This window comes from Lissotriton vulgaris, chromosome 4_1, assembly GCF_964263255.1.
Source record: "Lissotriton vulgaris chromosome 4_1, aLisVul1.2, whole genome shotgun sequence".
NCBI lineage: Eukaryota > Metazoa > Chordata > Amphibia > Caudata > Salamandridae > Lissotriton > Lissotriton vulgaris.
In genome coordinates this window covers 617435871-617459289 of record NC_141691.1, presented here as the reverse complement: position 1 = coordinate 617459289, position 23419 = coordinate 617435871, and the positions used below count along the sequence as shown (strand labels likewise).

The 23419-nt window shown below is 51.2% G+C and overlaps 1 protein-coding gene across 2 annotated transcripts in view; it reads right to left on the bottom strand.

Annotated features, from left to right (window-relative positions):
- Positions 1-23419, bottom strand: part of CDK13 (cyclin dependent kinase 13) — an 841634-nt gene that overhangs the window by 568649 nt on the left and 249566 nt on the right. The gene's annotated exons all lie outside the window — the stretch shown is intronic.

Sequence of the window (23419 nt, the reverse complement as noted above, 5' to 3'; positions counted from 1 at the left end):
TTTACGAGAACAGTTATCAAGCTTCCAAAATCATTTCTCCCCTTTAAAAATTAAAAGAATGGTTTTCCATTGTTAAGTCTGCAACTCTTTAATACATAGGGAAATGATTTCCAGTATGCCACAGACTGGTGGAATTAATGTTAAAACATTAGAAAGTCGGCAGATTATGCAGCTCCGTCACCTTTTTCTCAAGCTTAGTTTGGAGGCTCGGTTAGTTCCAATCCTCATTTAACATGGGCCCGCACCTTTAAGACAAGAGCGCTCAAAATCACCAAGTCATAAAGTATTGACCCCATATGTGCTCACTAAGAAGAATTTATATGATTTTTAGGTCAGCTTTATTATTAGATGGATTTCGTATTACATTTGCGTTTGCCTTTAGTATTAATGCCCACATGAAATGGAGATACAGAGGACAGTACTGTAAAACATCGATTGTGGGGTAAAAAAACACTTCCACCCAACCTTCAGAGTTCTGTGATATGCGGAGGGTCCTAATGTATTTATAAAGTTTTATATAGCGCAAACAAGATCCCGAAGGATATCAGAGCGCTTTACGAAAGGATGGAAGGCAGGTAATAAATGAAGGTAATAAATGCAATATCGACATCAAGTAAGAATAACGAACATGAATAATTACAAAATTACAGGACAAGGGGTCAGAGGAGAGTAATACAACACCAGGTATATAGCACGCTAAGAATCCCCGTTCCGTACGCGCCGGAGATTCCTCTGGGCATGAGCACCGACATGGCAGGGATTGGTCGGCGCTGGCGGGCTGGGAGGAATGTGGAGTCCACATGATAGGGGACTTATTTAGGGACGGCGCCTTGTTGCCATTCCGAGAGATGCAGAGTGCCTTTGATCTGCCAAGGGGAGACTTTTTGTTACATGCCGCCCTAGTGTCAGGAATCCAGAAACAATTAAAGATTGGCCTTGGTGGAGCCCCCCACATCGTTGGGCTGTCAATATGTCACAATGGCTGCTGGCACCTTCAAGGCTATCACCTGTTTATACAGGAGACTGGCGCTGGAGGGACTACCGCCCCTGGACAGGTTAAAGGGTAACTGGGAGGATGACCTCGGCCAGTCGATACCTGAAACTGCTTGGCCACAGCTAGTGCTGAGGGCCTGGAAAGGCACGCGCAATGCCCGGTTTCAATTAGTTCAATATTTTACATTACACAGAGCTTACCTAACGTCGGTTAAAATTCAACAAGCTTGTGGGGGGAGGGGGGGACTCCTTCGATGTGTCCCCGATGTAATACGGAGGGTGCTGATTTTGGTCATATGTTTTGGTCTTGCGCGGGGCTGGGTTCGTATTGGACGGACGTCTTGGCAGGTCTGAACAGAGTAACAGAGCGGCAGATTGAAGTGGGAATGGGGGCTTGCCTCCTGCTTTGGTTCCCACATACACCTGCCACCAAAATTACTAGCAAATTCTTCGATCTGGGGTTGATTATGGCTAAGAGTGAGCTCACTATGCATTGGAAGTCTAGAGTGGGACCCAGCTTTCGGAGATGGCGAGGGAGCTTCCAGCAAGACAAGGGGCGCTCAGACTACAAATAGCCAGACGCACCTCTAATGACAAGGCGCTAGAAGCGGTAAGGGCTTGGGGCGTGTTGGTAGTAGAACTTGAGAATACAGCAGAGGCAGATGAAGAGGATGGGGAGGAAGCGCCAGCGAGTCAGGGACTAGCGACTGGGTCGTGGAACGCAGGGGAGCACACTTCGGACGGGACCACCTAGAACCACGCAGTCACGCGACGGTTGCCGCACATTGAGCTGAGACGAGATGCGGACCTGGCGCAGGGGCACAAAGCACACCTGGACATTTAGCTGGAACCACCGGATTCCCGAATTGGACATAGTTGCACATAGCCTCAAAAGGGAGTAAGGTACCTGAGCACAAGGGGTTTATGCCATTTCATTGGGGGGTTAGAAGAGGGCACACTGACATGGGAGGGTGGGGGTAGAGGGGGAGTTGGCCGAGAGACACTGGATATTGAGTACTGCTGATTTACATTCTGAAGATAGTCCCATTGAAGTGATGGCCCTGATTGAAATGTACGACTGTAAGATGACTGAAGGAAATGGAATACAAATTTGTTTAAAAAAAATAGCAGGCTAAGAGAGGGGCACACAATGAGGCCATAGAGATGTTGGCACATGTATAAAGCAAATACGATGGGAAAGATGAATATTTATTACTTAGGGGAATGTGTGGCCAGCTCTTTTTGTGTTTTGTAAAGAGAAAAGTACAAATAGATAACATTTTAGCTTGTTAAAGAGCCTCCAATTCAACTGGATATTTTATATTGGGCATCATTTTGGTAGTTTGATAACGGTTCACAAAGCAGTGTTCGGGCACCAAATTTGCCATCTCCAAAAACAGGAAACAAAGGGAAAAAAATCCTATCCGTCTCGATGGAAGTGGCATCACAGGTTCCCATCTGTAATTTCTTCCCTAACTTCCCTCTTTAATAACGTACTTGGTGTGTCCTCAGCAAAAGGCAGACAATAGATAAAGGTGTCTCCTGTTAGAGCCTGGGCATACAGGGAAAAGGTCATTTCCTGATGTGGCCTGATGAAACCTTAACACTTAACGAATTGCAACAGTGAGCATCTACACGATACCCACCACGTGCCACACCCGACAACTCAGATTGCCCATCTCCACAATCATATCGAGACAATACAAACACTACCTGCATCTTTTCAACAGAAACAACTTCATACACATCTCATTAACCATCAATTCACCACAAACTATCAAGCAAACACTCCAACCTGCATAATTTGCACTACTCTGCATCCCAGACATAGCAGACTGAATTAAAAATCACACTCCTGACACACTCAGAAATATGCTCAGCCCCACATCCTTACAAATGCAGACATTCTCCCTTCCACAGGCTACAACATCTCGACTGAGTACATAAGAAGGGAATAGTCCTTGCTGTCATCCATACATTTTTATGGGCCTGCACCCTAACGAAGCAAGCAACGCAAAAAATCTTCGAAGCACCTCACAACATTTTTAACTCCATGGAACTCAGTTGGTCACCTTCAACCTCATCTACAGAACTCCTGTACTCAAAAAAAGGACTTCACAGACAAATGCTTGTACTTAAGCACCACCTCATCCATCCGACATGCCAACGCTCAAGCAAGAGAAGAACAAGACACTGCACTGTCCTCAACCTCATCAGCATGCTACATGGCACAACTTTTCTCAATCACAACATTCTGAAGAACACATTCTAAATTATCTTTTCAACATCACCAATCATCCACTGAAAGCATTCAAGCCTCATGCAAGCCCATCACAACACAGTTCACCCTCTGGGACTTAGCATGGACATTATAGCTTAATTCTCAGGTCTCATTATTATATCGATCTGATATACTAACCCCCCCCCCCCCCCCCCCCAAAAGAAAGAAAACCACACCCTTCTCACGTCATTAAACTCATCTATTCAAATGCAAAACTTCGACACCACCAACTATTCAATGGAAACAATATTCCACAGGACTGGGTTCACCATGAACATTACCCTGCTCATCATTAACAACTAAGGTCATGTCAAAACGGAGTAATCCTTCAAAGACTTGTCCCTCACTATCTTTAACAGGGAGTTCCTGAGGGCTATACAATAACCATCAAAATTCATCCTATGTCAGCATAACTGGTAGGAAGTCTCCACCATTTCAGACATTTAATATGGGAAACACTTTCTGCACACTATCCAGACCTGGACGTCCAGTACCTACCCAAAGAACAAGTTACTTACTCTCAGTAACCCCATATCTGTTAGAGACTATCTTGCCACAGATACCTTAACTTAGAAGTCTTAAACAAGAGTATCCAGGCACACAGAGATAGGTCGCAATTTCAATAGTTTTTATTTCCTTTGAGTTTTATGCACCCTTTGCCAACTTGGGTCTCGTCTCAGGGTGTTCCTGGTAAAGCATACTTCATTAGGGCTTAACATTCAGTACCCTAAATGTATTTCCGAGTAATATAGGTGAAGCATTGAAAATATCTTCAATAGATAATCTTGTGCCATCCCAATTCCTTATATGGAACTCTATTTTGACACCGTGGGTGGTATATGAAATCACTTGGTATAGAGAACCTTTATCTTCAATCTTCTCCACAGCCGTCCAGTATGCTGGTGGGATCAAGCGTGGAGAAGATGTAAAATAACAGGAACAACAACTACAGCCTACTTCTGATGCTGGCACCCTCTCTATTGCCCCCTTGGCCAAGAGGTTTGCCACTTCCTGGTGGTGTAATAAGTTATGGCCTTCCATCAGCCTGGTGGAAGTGGCTAGAGAGGTAGTCACAAAGGGGAGGGAATAGCCCATTTGGAAAATATGACGAACCTAGCGGTCGAATGTTCTCAACCATCAGTGGTGCAGGTGATGGCATTTCCTGCCTACCACTGGATGCCCTTGATGGTCGGAGGGGAATTGAAGGTGGACAGTGATTGGCAAGAGACCATGGAAAGGCCAAGAGAACTGGTCTTAGCCCTGCTGTCGTTGAAATGCTCCTAAGCAGTGTCTGCCTGGTCCTCAGAGCTTCAGGAGCCATCAATGGACTTCTCCAGAAATGCCTGTCGCCTTCAGCCAGGTGTGGAGCAACAAGGCAACCAATGGCAAACTTAGCTGCATCCCTCCCATCAGCAATAGCGTCGGAGAAATCTGACCAGAGTCTCCTCCTAGACCACAGGCGACACCTGCACAACTGAATCATAGAGCAAATAGGAGTATCAGCCTAAAAAGGCACACTGTGTTAACAGACCACAGTGCCAGACTGTCAGAAGAAAATATCTTCTATCCCAAGGTATCCAGTCTCTTGGATTCCCTGTACGTGGAGTGGTATGGAATCCACCAGGATGTACTCTAGAAGCAGGGGCTTGGATCACCAAGCTCTCCAGGGAGTGGTGCTAGGCAATTGTCTTATTCACACAAGACTCTATGGCACAGAGTACAACTTTTTTGGGGGCTTTATTATAATGGGAGAAGTGGTTCGGAATGAGTGACTCCCGGCTGAAGCACCTCCATCAAGACGTTTATCTAGACAGCCACGGAGAGCAGCTGAAGGTCCAGGACCTCAGCCACCCTCCTCTCCGCCATAGCAAATGAAGCTCCCTCCTCTGTAGTCACAGTAGGAGAACAGATCAAGCCAGTATCTGTGGAGGGGTCCAGTCCACTGGCAACCAGGTGTCCTATGTCACATTTCTGGTCCAGTATTCTTCAGGGTCCAGTGGCCTCTCCAAGTCGTAGTCCTGAGGAAATGTATTTTTTGAATGACAATCATTTTTACAGGACTCCATTGATTTTTACATTGCCATCTCTTGGCAAACACTTTCCACACGACCAACCTGGTCGTTTTTTCTGATGTACGAGGAAAATTTTATCACCACGACAAAAATCCATTTTTGCAGGCCTGCATTTCTGCCCAGGAACTGTCACCCGCCCAACCCCCTGTTCTCTGCAGTTCATCAGAAAGCCACATAGCCCTCACCCGAAGTTAATGACTCATCTTTCCTCTCCTGCTCCCAGCCTGATAACACATCCTTGACATCCTGATCAGGTTATCTGGACAATGGTCTGACTGCTGGCTCCTAATCAGGGTGGGTAAACAAGGACTTGAAAGACCTGGCTTTGATCAGGCAGTTGAACAATCACCTGAAAGAAAGAGCCTGTTGGACCTGGCCTCGTGGCGTGGTTCCCCCCCCCCCCGCAACACGGCTCCCCGGTAACCCAGCTCCGTACCCAGAGACCCCTAGCGGCCCTAGCCATGTCCGGCCAAACGCCCACTACCCGCATTGGCCTGTCCCCGGCCACCTTCCCAGCCCACCCGCCCTGAACCCGCAAGGCCCCGTAGCCCCCCGGCAGCCATTTTCCCTTCCCGAGATCCCTGATTCCATGGGCCTAGCATGACCCCAGCCCCAGCGCAGCATAGGCTCCAGACGCACCAGCCCCCGTTGGGAGGGTGAGGGCTACCCTAGTGAGCGAAGACAAGGAGTTTCGGTGACACCTCCGGCCTCCCCTGAGAGACTGGTTTCTGTCACACCTCTGGCCTTTCCCTGGGGGCCAGTTTCGATCACACCGCTGGCTTCCCAGAGTGCTGGCTCCAGACCTGCTGGCGTCTGGGAATTCCCGGACGCATCCTCAAAGGGATCAAAGGACCAACCGCCGGACCTCGCCCACGGGCCGCCCCCCAAAGTCTCGGACCTCCGCCTGTGAGGGTCCGGACATCAAAGGGCCACTGGACTATATCAAGGCCCACCCCTGAACTAGCGGGAGTTGTATCTTGGACAAGGAAGCCCTGCTGATATGATCGCGGCTGAACTGAACCTCGTGAACTCTTTGAGCCCTGCTGACGCTGTTGCGGCTCGTTCTTAGAACTGAACCATCGGAGCCCTGCTGACCTCGTCGCGGCTTGAGCTTGAATCTTGAAGACCTCTACCGAACCTGCTGAGCCCTGCTGACGTGGTCGCGGCTACCCCAGAACTTTCTCCAGAGCGAGCCCTGCCGACGTCACGGCTGAAGGAACAATTTAGTTCGGCTGGACTATCGACGCTACCAACCCGAGGTGAATCACCGGCAAGTGAGTAGGACCACCAGCGGGGTTCCCATCTTCCGTATCCCCCCGGCTCGAGGATTTAGAGCTGTGCGCAGGGTACGCTCCGTACTGGCCTACGATACTAAGACTGTCCCGCTACCCCATCCCTAAAGACTTGAGACTTTCTGCGATCCCTCGATCATTGTATCTAAAAGTGATAATCCTTTTTATGTGCTTATAAAGAAGTTGATAACGAAACCCACGTTGTGGTGTCTGTTCGTAAGTGTGGTGTGGTCCTGGTGTGTACGATTCGCTACCTGAGGTCTTCCCCTGTGGAGATCTCTCATAAGGATCGGCATTATTAGTGGGAGAGGTGGGTCACGGAGGAGTCGGGTAGACATAACCTGGCCTCTGGGATCGCCCCTTCTAACAGAGCCCTGATCAAAGCAGAGTGGACAATGCTCTGTGTACCAAGCCTTGACCAGGTCACTAACTACAAACACCACCTGGGTCCAGCTAATCAACAACAAACACTGCCCTGAGTGAATAATGGACTAACAGCCAAATGAATGTACTAAGAAACATATAAAAAGGCATGTAAGCTACCGAGTGAAGTAGCAGCCTCCTCTGTCTTGTCTTTGACTGGCTTTGGACTCTGTTCCATAGTTCGGGATATTGAAATAAATCTGGGTACCTCCTGCAGACGAAGGCTCCTGTGTCTCTTTTTAGTACGTATGAAGGGTATGAAAGATTTGGGCGGTTCCCCTGCCGCCGAGACCCTGTAAGTGGGTTATTACGGTTCTTCAGTCCATAGGAATACGATGCATGCTAAGGCCTGGATGGAATGCCTCCAGTCGGCACAAGACGATGCCCATACGGCTCTGAGTTGGACGCTGCCAGCAGTGGAGCATGAGAAGTACAAGGTGGCTCAACCAGCATTGGTCCGGATCAGTCCATGGATCCAAGGAGCCCGAATGGCACTGGGGACAAACCTACGGAGTATGAAAGAGCTCCAGCAAGGACCAAATATGATGTGCATGGACTCATATTCACATGGGGTCGCTTCGGCTCCTGGAAACTTAGGGAGGGAAGCTCAACTACAAAGCTAGGGCTCGAATGCAAACACTCCCTCATCTCGTCGGATGGCTTCTGATAGGGCTAAGTCAAAGACCTCTTTGACTTCTTGTTCTTTTTGCGCTTTGGGATTTACACAGATGACTGTTTCTTAAGCAGAGCGCTTTGAGTGACTAGGCGACTGATCCCGGGACCTTCCTCTCGACCGAGAGAATCATAGTGTTGCACGTCGAGCAGCAAGGAGCTTAAGATACCGCTCCCTCAAGGTCTTGGGGTGCATGGCGAAAAAATTGACGCAGGTCTTGACGTCATGATTGCGCTCAAGACAGGAGAGGGAGACAAGGTGTGGGTCAGTTACCGAAATTTGCTGGTGACCCGGCACGAGGCTTGAAACCAGCCGTACTCACGGGCAAAAGGGTAAAAAAAACTAAATGTAAATAAAAACAAGCATTTACAATGCAACGGTTTCGCCTTTGCAAAAGTTAGAGCTATGGGCATTGTAACTGACAACTTTTTTATTTATGTGTTGGTTTTGAAAACAGATAAATAAATGGCATTGTCATTTACAATGCCAATAGCTTAATCTCTCGCAAATGCCACACACACACACACACACACACACAGAGCCCCCCCACACAGAGCCCCCCACACACACAAAGAGCCCCCCCACACACACAGAGCCCCCCCACACACACAGAGCCCCCCACACACACAGAGCCCCCCCACACACACAGAGCCCCCCCACACACACAGAGCCCCCCCACACACACAGAGCCCCCCCACACACACAGAGCCCCCCCACACACACAGAGCCCCCCCACACACACAGAGCCCCCCCACACACACAGAGCCCCCCCACACACACAGAGCCCCCCCACACACAGAGCCCCCCCACACAGAGCCCCCAACACAGAGCCCCCAACACAGAGCCCCCAACACAGAGCCCCCCCACACACTGCGAGCCCCCCCCACACACTGCGAGCCCCCCCCACACACTGCGAGCCCCCCCCACACACTGCGAGCCCCCCCCACACACTGCGAGCCCCCCCACATCAATAGAACAGCAGGTGTGCTGGCATGGAGGCACAGGGGTCTGCAGGGCCTACTGCACCTCAAACACTACTGCCTTTTTACTACCAAATCAGGGGAGTATGCCCATTTTCCAGATTCTATTGGGTACAAGGGCATCCTTGCTGTGCCACTTCGGGCAGCCCAAACACAATCAAATTGCCAACATTTTCCCTTCTTGCATCAGCAACAGTTACTATCCGACTATTAATCAGGTGTGGCATGCTGGGGTTGTTTGCTGTTATGTTCACAATGAAATGGGGCATCAAGATTGGAAGTGTCACTGGTGGCTTTGTGCAATGATAACCAAGCCCAGGAAATGAAGCAAAAGCGTAAGTATTATTGTATGACCAAATGTAAGCCTGGGCAGTGTTTGCCTATTCTCGGCGATTAATGAATGCTGAATAACTGAGAAATGGAAGAATTAATTAACATCCTCATTGTGTAAGAAATATGTGGCAAATGTCAGAATGAAAAGGCCCACAGTCCATGTGCATACGAACCACGAGGTCATCGTGAAGCAATTGTGGCTTTATAACAACCACTGTTGTAATGCATTCAACTTCCATTTTCCGCATGCGCCCAAGATGTTTTATTTGCTATTTTACAGTGACGTCATAACCATGTTGTGGACTCGTAACGATCCTCTTGCGTGCATGCAATGGTAACGATCCTCTTGCGTTCATGCAATGCTTAATTTGAGCTGGTGGTTTCTGTGCTAGGCACTGGCACATAATTGTGAACACCAGCACGTATGACAGTCAGCCACATGGTGGCGCTGCCTGTGTAATTTCGAGATACACAGAGTAACAACTGTTTATTAATTCAATATATATTAAAAAGATTCATTTCTGCTGCTCAAGCCATTCCTATAGCTTTGGTGCCTGTAAATGTTTGAACTATCACATTTGTAGGAGTGTTAGGGTTAATAGTTGTGCAGGTATTTTTGGCAGTGCTGGCTGGGGCAATGGGTGGTTAAAGCTGCAGTGGCCACCGGACAAGGTCCATGGCGCACATTGTATTCCTAATTAAGCACTACGCGATTGCCTGCTCTATCCCTCATGCAGAATAGCCAGGTACGCAGTGCTGGTGTTTCTACTGAAAGTGTAACAAATCAGCCCTACTGTGAAGTCAAAACCCATCTCTGTGATGCAAAATGCACCTTCTTGCGTTGTCTCATGCTAGCTCTCCCGAGATTCTTATGTAACTTCCACTGCTCATGCACTGTGACAAATTACCTCGCACTAGCACTTCAGTTATACAAGAACATTAGAGTTATTGTGATGTCATAACTTGCCCTCCATGTCGCCTTATTTCACAATTGTGACATCATAATAGCCCTCCCTTTAAGAAGAAATAGTGTAGGTACCGTGATGCCATGCTGCACTGCTGTGATGCCCAGGCCCCCCGTTCTACTGCACTGTGGCAAGCTACACCGGCCACCCAGTAGGATGGTAGAGCTATTGTGATCTCAGATCGCGCATTGTGACGTCACACGTGACCTTTTTGGAAGTCCAGATGCCAGGACCTGCGGGCCCTTATTCTAAGTATCCCCCCCTGCACTCGGGCAAGCTACACTGCATCAGTTACGCTGAACATGAATGGTAGAGTTACTGTGATGTCATGGCTCACCATCTGCGACGTCAAAAACCCAGTTAAGGTGATAGAATAATGGATTATGTACTCATTGACACCTTCGCCCAAAGAGGAATGAAAGTTACTGAGATGTCACTATCCACTTCCTATGACGTCATGATGACCCACCCTGTATCGCCCCGTGCCCCTTGCACTCGACTTTGAGAACTGTCCAGCTTGCAAGTTTCCGAGCTCTCCGTTACTCGTTCCTGACATCATTGTGCCCGACTTTGTGATGGCCAATGGCCGCACTGTGATTTTAGAATGCTGGAACTGTGGCGTCATCCTGCTCCCACTTTGATTTATCATAACACCACCTTCACGCAACCTGTTCTTGCGACTAGTGGCTCTTCTAACAGTGACAGTATCAGACATATTGAGTGTGTAACCAGTGACAGTTCAGAATGCCGGAGTCATCCTCCTACCCTCGTCCCACGGTCCCCTCCCCTCTTTTACCTTTGCCGCTCCCTCCCTCCCGTTCCTTCCCACCTCTGCCACCTTGCGGCCCGGCTCTCCACACAGGCGCTGCGACTAGAGAAAGACCCAGTTAATTCCAGCCTAAACAGCCGAGTGTGTGTATTTATAAAAGCCGATAAGCGCTCCTGGCCTGCTGCGGTCTGGGCGGGGGAGGCTCACTAGAAACCGATCAGTCTCACTCGGGCATTGGAGTGCTTATCCAGACCCGGGCTGGGAGGGCGGGGTGATGGAGAGTGGAGAGGGGCCTGCCGAAGATCCCGAGGTCTGTGCGCACGTCGGGGGAAAGCAGCTTGCGAGGGGAGGCCGTCAGACACCTACATTTGGAGGCCCCTTCCCACGGATCTTTGCGTAAGAAAGCGGCCTGATCAGGTGTCTACATAATACCCCATGCATTTATGAGTAAAAAGGGACGTGACTACCGTGAGACTGGTGAGGTCCCCTGACTTTTGGCTGTGAGGGTCCCGGTGCACACGGCAGGGTCTAGAAGACTCCTCGCTGCCTGGAACCCCCTGCAGTGGCATCCGTGCACGCTGAGGCCGGCTCAGAGCAGGGGATTAGCGGGGGTAGGTGGTCTGGAAGGCCCTCGCAGGCTCGAAAGCCGTGCCGTGGCATCACTCCACGCAGAGTCGGGCCTCTACCAAACTCCTCTAAACCCTTTCCAAATACAAATTTCCTTCCGCACTGTTATCAGCTGGGCACCTGAAAACACTCAACGGAGAGTGAAAGGGGAGGGGGGGCGGGAACGGGCACACTGGGAGGGGGGCAGAACGGACACATGGGGAGGGGGCGGAACAGACACACGGACAGCGGGAGGGGGAGGGGGGGGCGGGAAACAGAGCTCACGAGCCAAAGTACATGACAGTTCACACGACACGGCGGAACCGACAAAGGAAACAAAAAAAAGAAATTATATAAATAAAAATGCTCCTTACCTGATCGCCTCGTGGGAACTCGAATCTTGCAGCCAACTCCAACAACAAACACTTGTAAAAAGACGAAAACAGGCAGACTAAAAAAAAAAATAACACACCCACCGCCGCGATGACGACATCGCAGAGGCGGAGAGGGAAATAATCGTGGGAACGCCCCCGAATCTGGTCCGGCCTTGACGGACAGATCCGGCTCCCAATGGCTAGCCTCCATTTATGGAGCTAGCCAATGGGAGCCGGGGGACGTTCCTGAGCCAATATATGTAAACAATAGATTTCGCCTGCGCAAACTGCTTGCGCAGATCGCCAGGTCGAAAACTAAAAAAAGTGACTGAATGGCACAGAAAGAAAATAACTCATGTCAGTGCCCTAAGGTGGTTTCAATAAAGCCATTGTGGACGGGCGGCCAGGAAAGGATCCCTTTGAAGTAGCCGTGAAAATGCAAGCAATTAGGGGGAGGAGAATTGAGGCCAGTGCCTGAATTGGGGGGAAGCCTGTAGGAGGGAAGCTGATGGCTTTGATGTGGGGAAATAAGCGTGCTTGTGTTCACGTGAACTGTTTGAAATCCGCCCGATGGTTTGAGAACTTTATTGCCTCCTATAATTCTCGACTATCCATTCCTTGCGGAATGGGCTAGGCGAGACCTAAAAATGGAGGAGTCAGTCCAGCTAGATGGTATACATTAAGATAGGAAAGTAGAGCTGAAGTAAAACAACAAAAGTGAATTAAGCTTGCAACAAAATGTCACTTTATGAAGCTGAATTATATTAACTTTGCAACATGAACAACATTTCCAAGAGGGGAAACGGTCAAAGATAAAATGTAATTTTACTTAGTTGAGAAGGAAATACTACTTTTCTCTGTGACAAGTGGGCAAGTCTATGAAGAAGGAGAGAACACAAAGGAGTTGGTGGCATGGCAAGACAAAACATACGACTGCCAGGCACATAATTTTCACTTTAAAAGACTCATTCAAATATCTAATCTCCGATAGATTACATATTCTCTCTTTTTAAACATTTCCCTAAAATATTAGAGAACAAGCAAATACTTCATACAAAAGGTACATACAAAGGTAGGGAAAATGTTCCTGCTTTTCCTTCATAAGCGTACTTTAATTTGTTTCTTGAACAAAAATAAAGAACCTCTGGAAATTTATACATATCGACGCATAATCCTCAATTTAGATTACAAATTATTTACAAAATTGTGAGGCGATTTAATGATTTCATTCACTTACATTCTGATGCACCCCCACCAAAATAGATTAATTCCCTCACGTCAACTGCATTCTAAAATTCACTTCCTGGGTTATGTTTAGTCTAACAAATTCCTGACCACAATCATTAAAAATAAGAGCTATGCTGAGAAGGGATCTGGCCTCATGAGGTCGAACTTTTTAGTCAATATACTGTAAGTGATCCAGTTTCCATCCCAGCTCAAACGGACAAAACTCTATATCATGGTGAATTTTACAGGCGACAAAAGCAGGGATGTCCTATGCCGCCAATATTTTATTAGCCAATCTTGCAGGACCCCCCCCAGCCACTGTACTAAGAACAAATAGTAAATACTTTAGACCATGCCGACACAGGCTCTCCGAAACTAAAATTATATACCAACCAGATCGTACTTTTTTCAACCATAAAGGAGCCTTTCTTATATTGAAACTCACAATACTAAATTAGCATTGAAATCAATTGCTTCCTTTTTTGCACTGGGGAGAATACAAGGTGAATACAACCAAGACAGAAGTTCTTTTTAATATGGAATTACAGGGATGCTCCTTTTTAGGTTTCGCCTCGCCGAAGGATGCGCTCTGCGCATCCTTTTCGGCGCAGGCGAAATCCTGTTGAGTTCCATAGTGTGGCTTTGTCCGGCCCTCGTCCTTGATTGGCTGGCTCCGTAAACGGAGCCTTGCCATTGGACGAGGGGCCTGTCCGTCAATGCCGGACCAGACACGGGGGCGTTCCCGACATTCTTTGGCTTTTGCCGACGTCACGGGACGCCGGGAACGCCCCCGTGTCTGGTCCGGCATTGCCGGCACTACTGCGTCTCTTCTTCCCGTTTCCCGCCCCGTGACTGGCCGGCCGGCCAATCCTAGCGCGGCCGGCCGGAAGTGCCCGCCCCCCCGCCGCCCAGGGGAAGAAGGAAGACGGCGGCCCACAACAAGTATGGCGGCCCACGCGGGGCTCCCGTGGCCTGCCTGGAGGGAGCCCCGGAAGAAGCGGAGGACGTTGCCGGGCAGGTGTTGGACGGCGACATAGGCGAGGTCGAGGTGAGCAAGGGCCCGGAGCAGGCACAGAAGGTAGAGACTGGTGCGGGCAGAACGGGGGCCATAACGAGGGCAGCATGCGATCGAGTGAAAACAGAGAGAGATCCAGGCGGGTCGCGCACTGCCCCTATGGTGATAGCGGGATAATTCCCTGAGACAATTCACTGGTGAGTGCGTGTTAAATCTTGCCTTCCCGCCCCCTCCTCCCCCTCCCCGTGTGTCCGTTCCGCCCCCTCCCCGTGTGAAAGGGATTTGTTTCTGGAGCTCGGCTCGGGTCCATTCCCGCCCCCTCCCGCTTCCCGCCCCCCCCCCTCCCCCCTCCCGCTCGGAAGTGCGTGTGCAGTTGCTCATCTTGCCTTCCCGCCCCCTCCTCCCCCCTCCCCGTGTGTCCGTTCCGCCCCCCTCCCCGTGTGCAAGGGATTTGTTTCTGGAGCTCGGCTCGGGTCCATTCCTGCCCCCCTCCCGCTTCCCGCCCCCCCCTGTTCTGTGCCCGTTCCCGCCACCCTCCCTCCCTGTGCTCGCCCCTGTCCTGTGCCCGTCCACTTAAACTGCATCCTCTGATGCATTTGTTTTTGTTCCCGCACTCTTTCGATCAGGGAGCCATTCTTCCAGTGCTCGAACTCTCCCTGCTGGTTCCAGTGTGCGGACAGCACCTGTCCCCCTACAAACTTTAAAGAGAGCACACGTGGTGCCCGTTAGCTCGGGTCCATTCCTGCCCCCTCCCGCCCCCCCCCTGTTCTGTGCCCGTTCCCGCCACCCTCCCTCCCTGTGCTCGCCCCTGTCCTGTGCCCGTCCACTTAAACTGCATCCTCTGATGCATTTGTTTTTGTCTTCCAGTGCTCGAACTCTCCCTGCTGGTTCCAGTGTGCGGACAGCACCTGTCCCCCTACAAACCTTAAAGAGAGAACACGTGGTGCCCGTTAGCTCGGGTCCATTCCTGCCCCCCTCCCGCTTCCCGCCCCCCCCTGTTCTGTGCCCGTTCCCGCCACCCTCCCTCCCTGTGCTAGCCCCTGTCCTGTGCCCGTCCACTTAAACTGCATCCTCTGATGCATTTGTTTTGTTCCCGCACTCTTTCGATCAGGGAGCCATTCTTCCAGTGCTCGAACTCTCCCTGCTGGTTCCAGTGTGCGGACAGCACCTGTCCCCCTACAAACTTTAAAGAGAGCACACGTGGTGCCCGTTAACATGCGTGGCCGCCTGCTTGCCGCCGTCGACTGAGTCCTCTGGCTGTCTCTGTTGTGACCGTCACAGGGTAAGGGGTGCGGGGGACGGTGAAGGTATGAAAGCTGGGCCGCGGCTTCCGAGCCTTTATCGGTAGACTCCAGGCAGCGGTGCAGTGCTGAGGGGCGCGGGGCTACGGGGGCCACTTCCGGTCACAGTGAAGAGGGGCCAGGGGGTGCTGGGCCCCCCTCGCAGGGGGCGAGAGCAGTGCGGACAGATAGGACGCAGGGAGAGATTACCAGCTGCCACTTTTGAAACTTTTTTTTTTAACTTCCTGCCCCTGGTGTGATCTGTGTTTGGCTGCAGTCTTCACCCCCTTGAGTGTGCGCAGCAGCGTGTGTCTCGGTGTTCACGGCTGCTGGTGTTTCTCTGTCTCAAAAAAAAAAGTGCGCAGCAGCGTGTGTCTCGGTGTTCGTGGCTGCCGATGTTTCTCTGTCTCTCTCTCCCAGTGTCTGGCTTTTCTGGTCCATATATTTGTCTGCTTTCTGTGTCTTAGTCTCTCTTAGTCTCTCTGTGTGTGCAGCTCTTGTCTGTGTGACTGTGTCCTCTGTTTCTACCTGTGTTGCCATCTCCCAAGGTGTGTCTCTTCTAGTGTCTGCAGGCTCTGTTGTCCGTCTGTCTCTTAGTGTCTGCGTCTCCCATTTGTTTGATTCTCCCTTTGTTGCATCTCAAAGTCTGTATCACCAAGTGTCTGTGGCCCATCTCTTTTTCTTTGTTTCTTAGTGTCTTTCTCTCGGTGTCTGAGTCACTCTGTCTGCCTCTTCCATATGTGTGAGTCTCCCTGTATTGCTTGTTGCATTTCGCAAAGTCTGTCTCTTCTGCTGTCTGCAGGCTCTGTCGTCCATCTGTCTATTGGTGTTTGTGTCTCCCAGTGTCTGTGAGTCACTCTGTCTGCCTCTCCCATGTGTCTGATACTCCCTGTGTTGCATCTGCCAAGGTCTGTATCGCCCACTGTCTGCGAGTTCGATGGTCCATCAATGTTTCTCTGTGACACAGTGTCTGTATCTCCCGGTGTCTGTGATACCCATGTATCTGCCTCTCCCATGTGTCTCTCTCTTCCATGTATCTCTCTCTGCCATGTCCTGGTATCTACCATTTGCATCTCCCAATGTCTGGCTCTTCCAGTGTCTGCGCGATCTGTGGCCCATCAATGTGTCTCTCTGTCTTAGTCTCTGTGTCTCCCGGTGTCTGTGATACCCATGTATCTGCCTCTCCCATATGACTCTCTCTCCCAGTATCTGCGGGTTCTGTGGTCCATCACTGTGTCTCTGTCTTAGTGTCTGTGTCTCCCATTGTCTGTGATACCCATGTGTCTTTCTCTCCCACGTGCCGTCATATCCCATATGCATCTCCCACGGATTGTCTCTCCCAGTGTTTGCAGGTTCTGTGGTCCATCTGTGTCGCTCTTAGTGTATGTGTCTCCCATATTCTGTGTCTCTGCGTTATGATTCCTATGTGTCTGGTCTCCAGTGTACATCTCCTATGTGCCTGCATCACCCAAAGTCTGTCTCTCCCAGTGTCTACGGGTTCTGTGGGCCACCTCTGTGTCTCCATGTGCTTGTTTCTCCCATGGGCTTGTTTCTCCCATGTGCATCTCCCATGTGTTCGCATCTTCCATGGTCTGCCTCTCCCAGAGTCTGCAGGCTCTGTGGTCCACATCTGTATCTGTGTCTCTTAGTGTCTGTGTCTCCCAGTGTCTGTGATTTCTTGTGTCTACCTCCCATGTGTCCACATCTCCCATGGTCTTTCTCTCCCAGTGTCAGCAGGTTCTGTGGTCCGCCTCTGTCTGTGTGTCTTAGTGTCTGTGTCTCCCATTGTCTGTAACTGCCTGTGTTTGCCTCTTCCTGCGTTTCCATTTCCCCTACATCTGTGACTCCCTTCTGTCTCCCAGTGTGTGTTCCTCGTGTCCATGCCTTCGCCCTCTGCTGTCTGTCTCCCAGTGACTCTCTAGTGGCCCCTTCTGTCTCCACACATGAGTGGGTATAAGTGAGGAGAAGAGCTGAAGTGTGATTGAGGACTGCACTATCAGATGTATGTGATTGGCAGCTCGGCAGACACCTCTGATGATCTTGTAAATGCTGCTTGGCAGCTGCAGTGGGTCCCTGCCAGTGCTTTGATTCTGGGGTGAATGCTCCTGTTAGAAGTAGGGAAGGGGGTGTGCGGTGTATTTGTGGTCCTGGGGAAACGTTCTCTTTAAAGCCAGAAACTTCAAGGTTTTTCTCCTCCATATTTGTTCATAATTATTGATTTTTTTTTTTAGCTGTTAGATCTATGCAAATCTCTTGTTTTGTGGTTATTTTTTGTGGCAGCTAGTCTGAGTAAACAGTCGGTGTGTCTTTTAGATGAGGAGCGTGTGGCAGGGAGGTAACAGATTTGTCCAGGATCACAAGTGGGAAAGCCAGCTCTAAAACTTCAGAATCTTGGTTTTAGTGTCAGCAACGAATTTGTGTATATATTTTTACATCTAACTTAATCACTGAGCCACGTGTCCTGGCGTTATCGCATTTCTTAAAAACGACTATCTAGTTTTTTTTTCTTCTTTTGCTTTGGTAAGCTATGGCACATTTTTTTTCTTATTTCTATTGTTTGTTCCACATTTCCTGTAGCACTCTCCTGTGTGTGTGTGGCTCTGGGTGGGTGTGTGTGTGGCTCTGGGAGGGTGTGTGTGTGGCTGTGGGTGGGTGTGTGTGGCTCTGGGTGTGTGTGTGGCTCTGGGTGGGTGGGTGTGTGTGTGTGGCTCTGGGTGGGTGTGTGTGTGTGTGGCTCTGGGTGGGTGTGTGTGTGTGTGGCTCTGGGTGGGTGTGTGTGTGTGTGGCTCTGGGTGGGTGTGTGTGTGTGTGGCTCTGGGTGGGTGTGTGTGTGTGTGTGGCTCTGGGTGGGTGTGTGTGTGTGTGTGGCTCTGGGTGGGTGTGTGTGTGTGTGTGGCTCTGGGTGTGTGTGTGTGTGTGTGGCTCTGGGTGTGGGTGTGTGTGTGTGTGTGTGGCTCTGGGTGTGTGTGTGTGTGTGTGTGTGTGTGTGTGTGTGTGTGGCTCTGGGTGGGTGTGTGTGTGTAGCTCTGGGTGGGTGTGTGTGTGGCTCTGGGTGGTTGGGGGTGGCTCTGGGTATGTATGTGTGTGTGGCTGTGGCTCTGGGTATGTGTGTGTGTGTGGCTGTGGCTCTGGGTATGTGTGTGTGTGTGGCTGTGGCTCTGGGTATGTGTGTGTGTGGCTGTGGCTCTGGGTATGTGTGTGTGTGGCTGTGGCTCTGGGTGTGTGTGTGTGTGTGTGGCTGTGGCTCTGGGTGTGTGTGTGGCTCTGGGTGTGTGTGTGGCTCTGGGTGTGTGTGTGTGTGTGGCTCTGGGTGTGTGTGTGTGTGGCTCTGGGTGTGTGTGTGTGTGGCTCTGGGGGGGTGTGTGTGTGGCTCTGGGGGGGTGTGTCTGTGTGGCTCTGGGTGTGTGTGTGTGTGTGTGGTAGTAATTGCTGTCTGCTGAGCTCGTCCGTAGGGTACAATAGGTCTCACATTTGCGAGAGATTAAGCTAATGGCAATGTAAATGACAATGCCATTTATTTATCTGTTTTTAAAACCAACACATAAATACAAATTTTGTCATTTACAATGCCAATAGCTCTAACTTTTCCAAAGGCGAAACCATTGCATTGTAAATGCTTGTTAGGTTTCGCCTCGCCGAAGGATGCGCTCTGCGCATCCTTTTCGGCGCAGGCGAAATCCTGTTGAGTTCCATAGTGTGGCTTTGTCCGGCCCTCGTCCTTGATTGGCTGGCTCCGTAAACGGAGCCTTGCCATTGGACGAGGGGCCTGTCCGTCAATGCCGGACCAGACACGGGGGCGTTCCCGACATTCTTTGGCTTTTGCCGACGTCACGGGACGCCGGGAACGCCCCCGTGTCTGGTCCGGCATTGCCGGCACTACTGCGTCTCTTCTTCCCGTTTCCCGCCCCGTGACTGGCCGGCCGGCCAATCCTAGCGCGGCCGGCCGGAAGTGCCCGCCCCCCCGCCGCCCAGGGGAAGAAGGAAGACGGCGGCCCACAACAAGTATGGCGGCCCACGCGGGGCTCCCGTGGCCTGCCTGGAGGGAGCCCCGGAAGAAGCGGAGGACGTTGCCGGGCAGGTGTTGGACGGCGACATAGGCGAGGTCGAGGTGAGCAAGGGCCCGGAGCAGGCACAGAAGGTAGAGACTGGTGCGGGCAGAACGGGGGCCATAACGAGGGCAGCATGCGATCGAGTGAAAACAGAGAGAGATCCAGGCGGGTCGCGCACTGCCCCTATGGTGATAGCGGGATAATTCCCTGAGACAATTCACTGGTGAGTGCGTGTTAAATCTTGCCTTCCCGCCCCCTCCTCCCCCTCCCCGTGTGTCCGTTCCGCCCCCTCCCCGTGTGAAAGGGATTTGTTTCTGGAGCTCGGCTCGGGTCCATTCCCGCCCCCTCCCGCTTCCCGCCCCCCCCCCCTCCCCCCTCCCGCTCGGAAGTGCGTGTGCAGTTGCTCATCTTGCCTTCCCGCCCCCTCCTCCCCCCTCCCCGTGTGTCCGTTCCGCCCCCCTCCCCGTGTGCAAGGGATTTGTTTCTGGAGCTCGGCTCGGGTCCATTCCTGCCCCCCTCCCGCTTCCCGCCCCCCCCTGTTCTGTGCCCGTTCCCGCCACCCTCCCTCCCTGTGCTCGCCCCTGTCCTGTGCCCGTCCACTTAAACTGCATCCTCTGATGCATTTGTTTTTGTTCCCGCACTCTTTCGATCAGGGAGCCATTCTTCCAGTGCTCGAACTCTCCCTGCTGGTTCCAGTGTGCGGACAGCACCTGTCCCCCTACAAACTTTAAAGAGAGCACACGTGGTGCCCGTTAGCTCGGGTCCATTCCTGCCCCCTCCCGCCCCCCCCCTGTTCTGTGCCCGTTCCCGCCACCCTCCCTCCCTGTGCTCGCCCCTGTCCTGTGCCCGTCCACTTAAACTGCATCCTCTGATGCATTTGTTTTTGTCTTCCAGTGCTCGAACTCTCCCTGCTGGTTCCAGTGTGCGGACAGCACCTGTCCCCCTACAAACCTTAAAGAGAGAACACGTGGTGCCCGTTAGCTCGGGTCCATTCCTGCCCCCCTCCCGCTTCCCGCCCCCCCCTGTTCTGTGCCCGTTCCCGCCACCCTCCCTCCCTGTGCTAGCCCCTGTCCTGTGCCCGTCCACTTAAACTGCATCCTCTGATGCATTTGTTTTGTTCCCGCACTCTTTCGATCAGGGAGCCATTCTTCCAGTGCTCGAACTCTCCCTGCTGGTTCCAGTGTGCGGACAGCACCTGTCCCCCTACAAACTTTAAAGAGAGCACACGTGGTGCCCGTTAACATGCGTGGCCGCCTGCTTGCCGCCGTCGACTGAGTCCTCTGGCTGTCTCTGTTGTGACCGTCACAGGGTAAGGGGTGCGGGGGACGGTGAAGGTATGAAAGCTGGGCCGCGGCTTCCGAGCCTTTATCGGTAGACTCCAGGCAGCGGTGCAGTGCTGAGGGGCGCGGGGCTACGGGGGCCACTTCCGGTCACAGTGAAGAGGGGCCAGGGGGTGCTGGGCCCCCCTCGCAGGGGGCGAGAGCAGTGCGGACAGATAGGACGCAGGGAGAGATTACCAGCTGCCACTTTTGAAACTTTTTTTTTTAACTTCCTGCCCCTGGTGTGATCTGTGTTTGGCTGCAGTCTTCACCCCCTTGAGTGTGCGCAGCAGCGTGTGTCTCGGTGTTCACGGCTGCTGGTGTTTCTCTGTCTCAAAAAAAAAAGTGCGCAGCAGCGTGTGTCTCGGTGTTCGTGGCTGCCGATGTTTCTCTGTCTCTCTCTCCCAGTGTCTGGCTTTTCTGGTCCATATATTTGTCTGCTTTCTGTGTCTTAGTCTCTCTTAGTCTCTCTGTGTGTGCAGCTCTTGTCTGTGTGACTGTGTCCTCTGTTTCTACCTGTGTTGCCATCTCCCAAGGTGTGTCTCTTCTAGTGTCTGCAGGCTCTGTTGTCCGTCTGTCTCTTAGTGTCTGCATCTCCCATTTGTTTGATTCTCCCTTTGTTGCATCTCAAAGTCTGTATCACCAAGTGTCTGTGGCCCATCTCTTTTTCTTTGTTCCTTAGTGTCTTTCTCTCGGTGTCTGAGTCACTCTGTCTGCCTCTTCCATATGTGTGAGTCTCCCTGTATTGCTTGTTGCATTTCGCAAAGTCTGTCTCTTCTGCTGTCTGCAGGCTCTGTCGTCCATCTGTCTATTGGTGTTTGTGTCTCCCAGTGTCTGTGAGTCACTCTGTCTGCCTCTCCCATGTGTCTGATACTCCCTGTGTTGCATCTGCCAAGGTCTGTATCGCCCACTGTCTGCGAGTTCGATGGTCCATCAATGTTTCTCTGTGACACAGTGTCTGTATCTCCCGGTGTCTGTGATACCCATGTATCTGCCTCTCCCATGTGTCTCTCTCTTCCATGTATCTCTCTCTGCCATGTCCTGGTATCTACCATTTGCATCTCCCAATGTCTGGCTCTTCCAGTGTCTGCGCGATCTGTGGCCCATCAATGTGTCTCTCTGTCTTAGTCTCTGTGTCTCCCGGTGTCTGTGATACCCATGTATCTGCCTCTCCCATATGACTCTCTCTCCCAGTATCTGCGGGTTCTGTGGTCCATCACTGTGTCTCTGTCTTAGTGTCTGTGTCTCCCATTGTCTGTGATACCCATGTGTCTTTCTCTCCCACGTGCCGTCATATCCCATATGCATCTCCCACGGATTGTCTCTCCCAGTGTTTGCAGGTTCTGTGGTCCATCTGTGTCGCTCTTAGTGTATGTGTCTCCCATATTCTGTGTCTCTGCGTTATGATTCCTATGTGTCTGGTCTCCAGTGTACATCTCCTATGTGCCTGCATCACCCAAAGTCTGTCTCTCCCAGTGTCTACGGGTTCTGTGGGCCACCTCTGTGTCTCCATGTGCTTGTTTCTCCCATGGGCTTGTTTCTCCCATGTGCATCTCCCATGTGTTCGCATCTTCCATGGTCTGCCTCTCCCAGAGTCTGCAGGCTCTGTGGTCCACATCTGTATCTGTGTCTCTTAGTGTCTGTGTCTCCCAGTGTCTGTGATTTCTTGTGTCTACCTCCCATGTGTCCACATCTCCCATGGTCTTTCTCTCCCAGTGTCAGCAGGTTCTGTGGTCCGCCTCTGTCTGTGTGTCTTAGTGTCTGTGTCTCCCATTGTCTGTAACTGCCTGTGTTTGCCTCTTCCTGCGTTTCCATTTCCCCTACATCTGTGACTCCCTTCTGTCTCCCAGTGTGTGTTCCTCGTGTCCATGCCTTCGCCCTCTGCTGTCTGTCTCCCAGTGACTCTCTAGTGGCCCCTTCTGTCTCCACACATGAGTGGGTATAAGTGAGGAGAAGAGCTGAAGTGTGATTGAGGACTGCACTATCAGATGTATGTGATTGGCAGCTCGGCAGACACCTCTGATGATCTTGTAAATGCTGCTTGGCAGCTGCAGTGGGTCCCTGCCAGTGCTTTGATTCTGGGGTGAATGCTCCTGTTAGAAGTAGGGAAGGGGGTGTGCGGTGTATTTGTGGTCCTGGGGAAACGTTCTCTTTAAAGCCAGAAACTTCAAGGTTTTTCTCCTCCATATTTGTTCATAATTATTGATTTTTTTTTTTAGCTGTTAGATCTATGCAAATCTCTTGTTTTGTGGTTATTTTTTGTGGCAGCTAGTCTGAGTAAACAGTCGGTGTGTCTTTTAGATGAGGAGCGTGTGGCAGGGAGGTAACAGATTTGTCCAGGATCACAAGTGGGAAAGCCAGCTCTAAAACTTCAGAATCTTGGTTTTAGTGTCAGCAACGAATTTGTGTATATATTTTTACATCTAACTTAATCACTGAGCCACGTGTCCTGGCGTTATCGCATTTCTTAAAAACGACTATCTAGTTTTTTTTTCTTCTTTTGCTTTGGTAAGCTATGGCACATTTTTTTTCTTATTTCTATTGTTTGTTCCACATTTCCTGTAGCACTCTCCTGTGTGTGTGTGGCTCTGGGTGGGTGTGTGTGTGGCTCTGGGAGGGTGTGTGTGTGGCTGTGGGTGGGTGTGTGTGGCTCTGGGTGTGTGTGTGGCTCTGGGTGGGTGGGTGTGTGTGTGTGGCTCTGGGTGGGTGTGTGTGTGTGTGGCTCTGGGTGGGTGTGTGTGTGTGTGTGGCTCTGGGTGGGTGTGTGT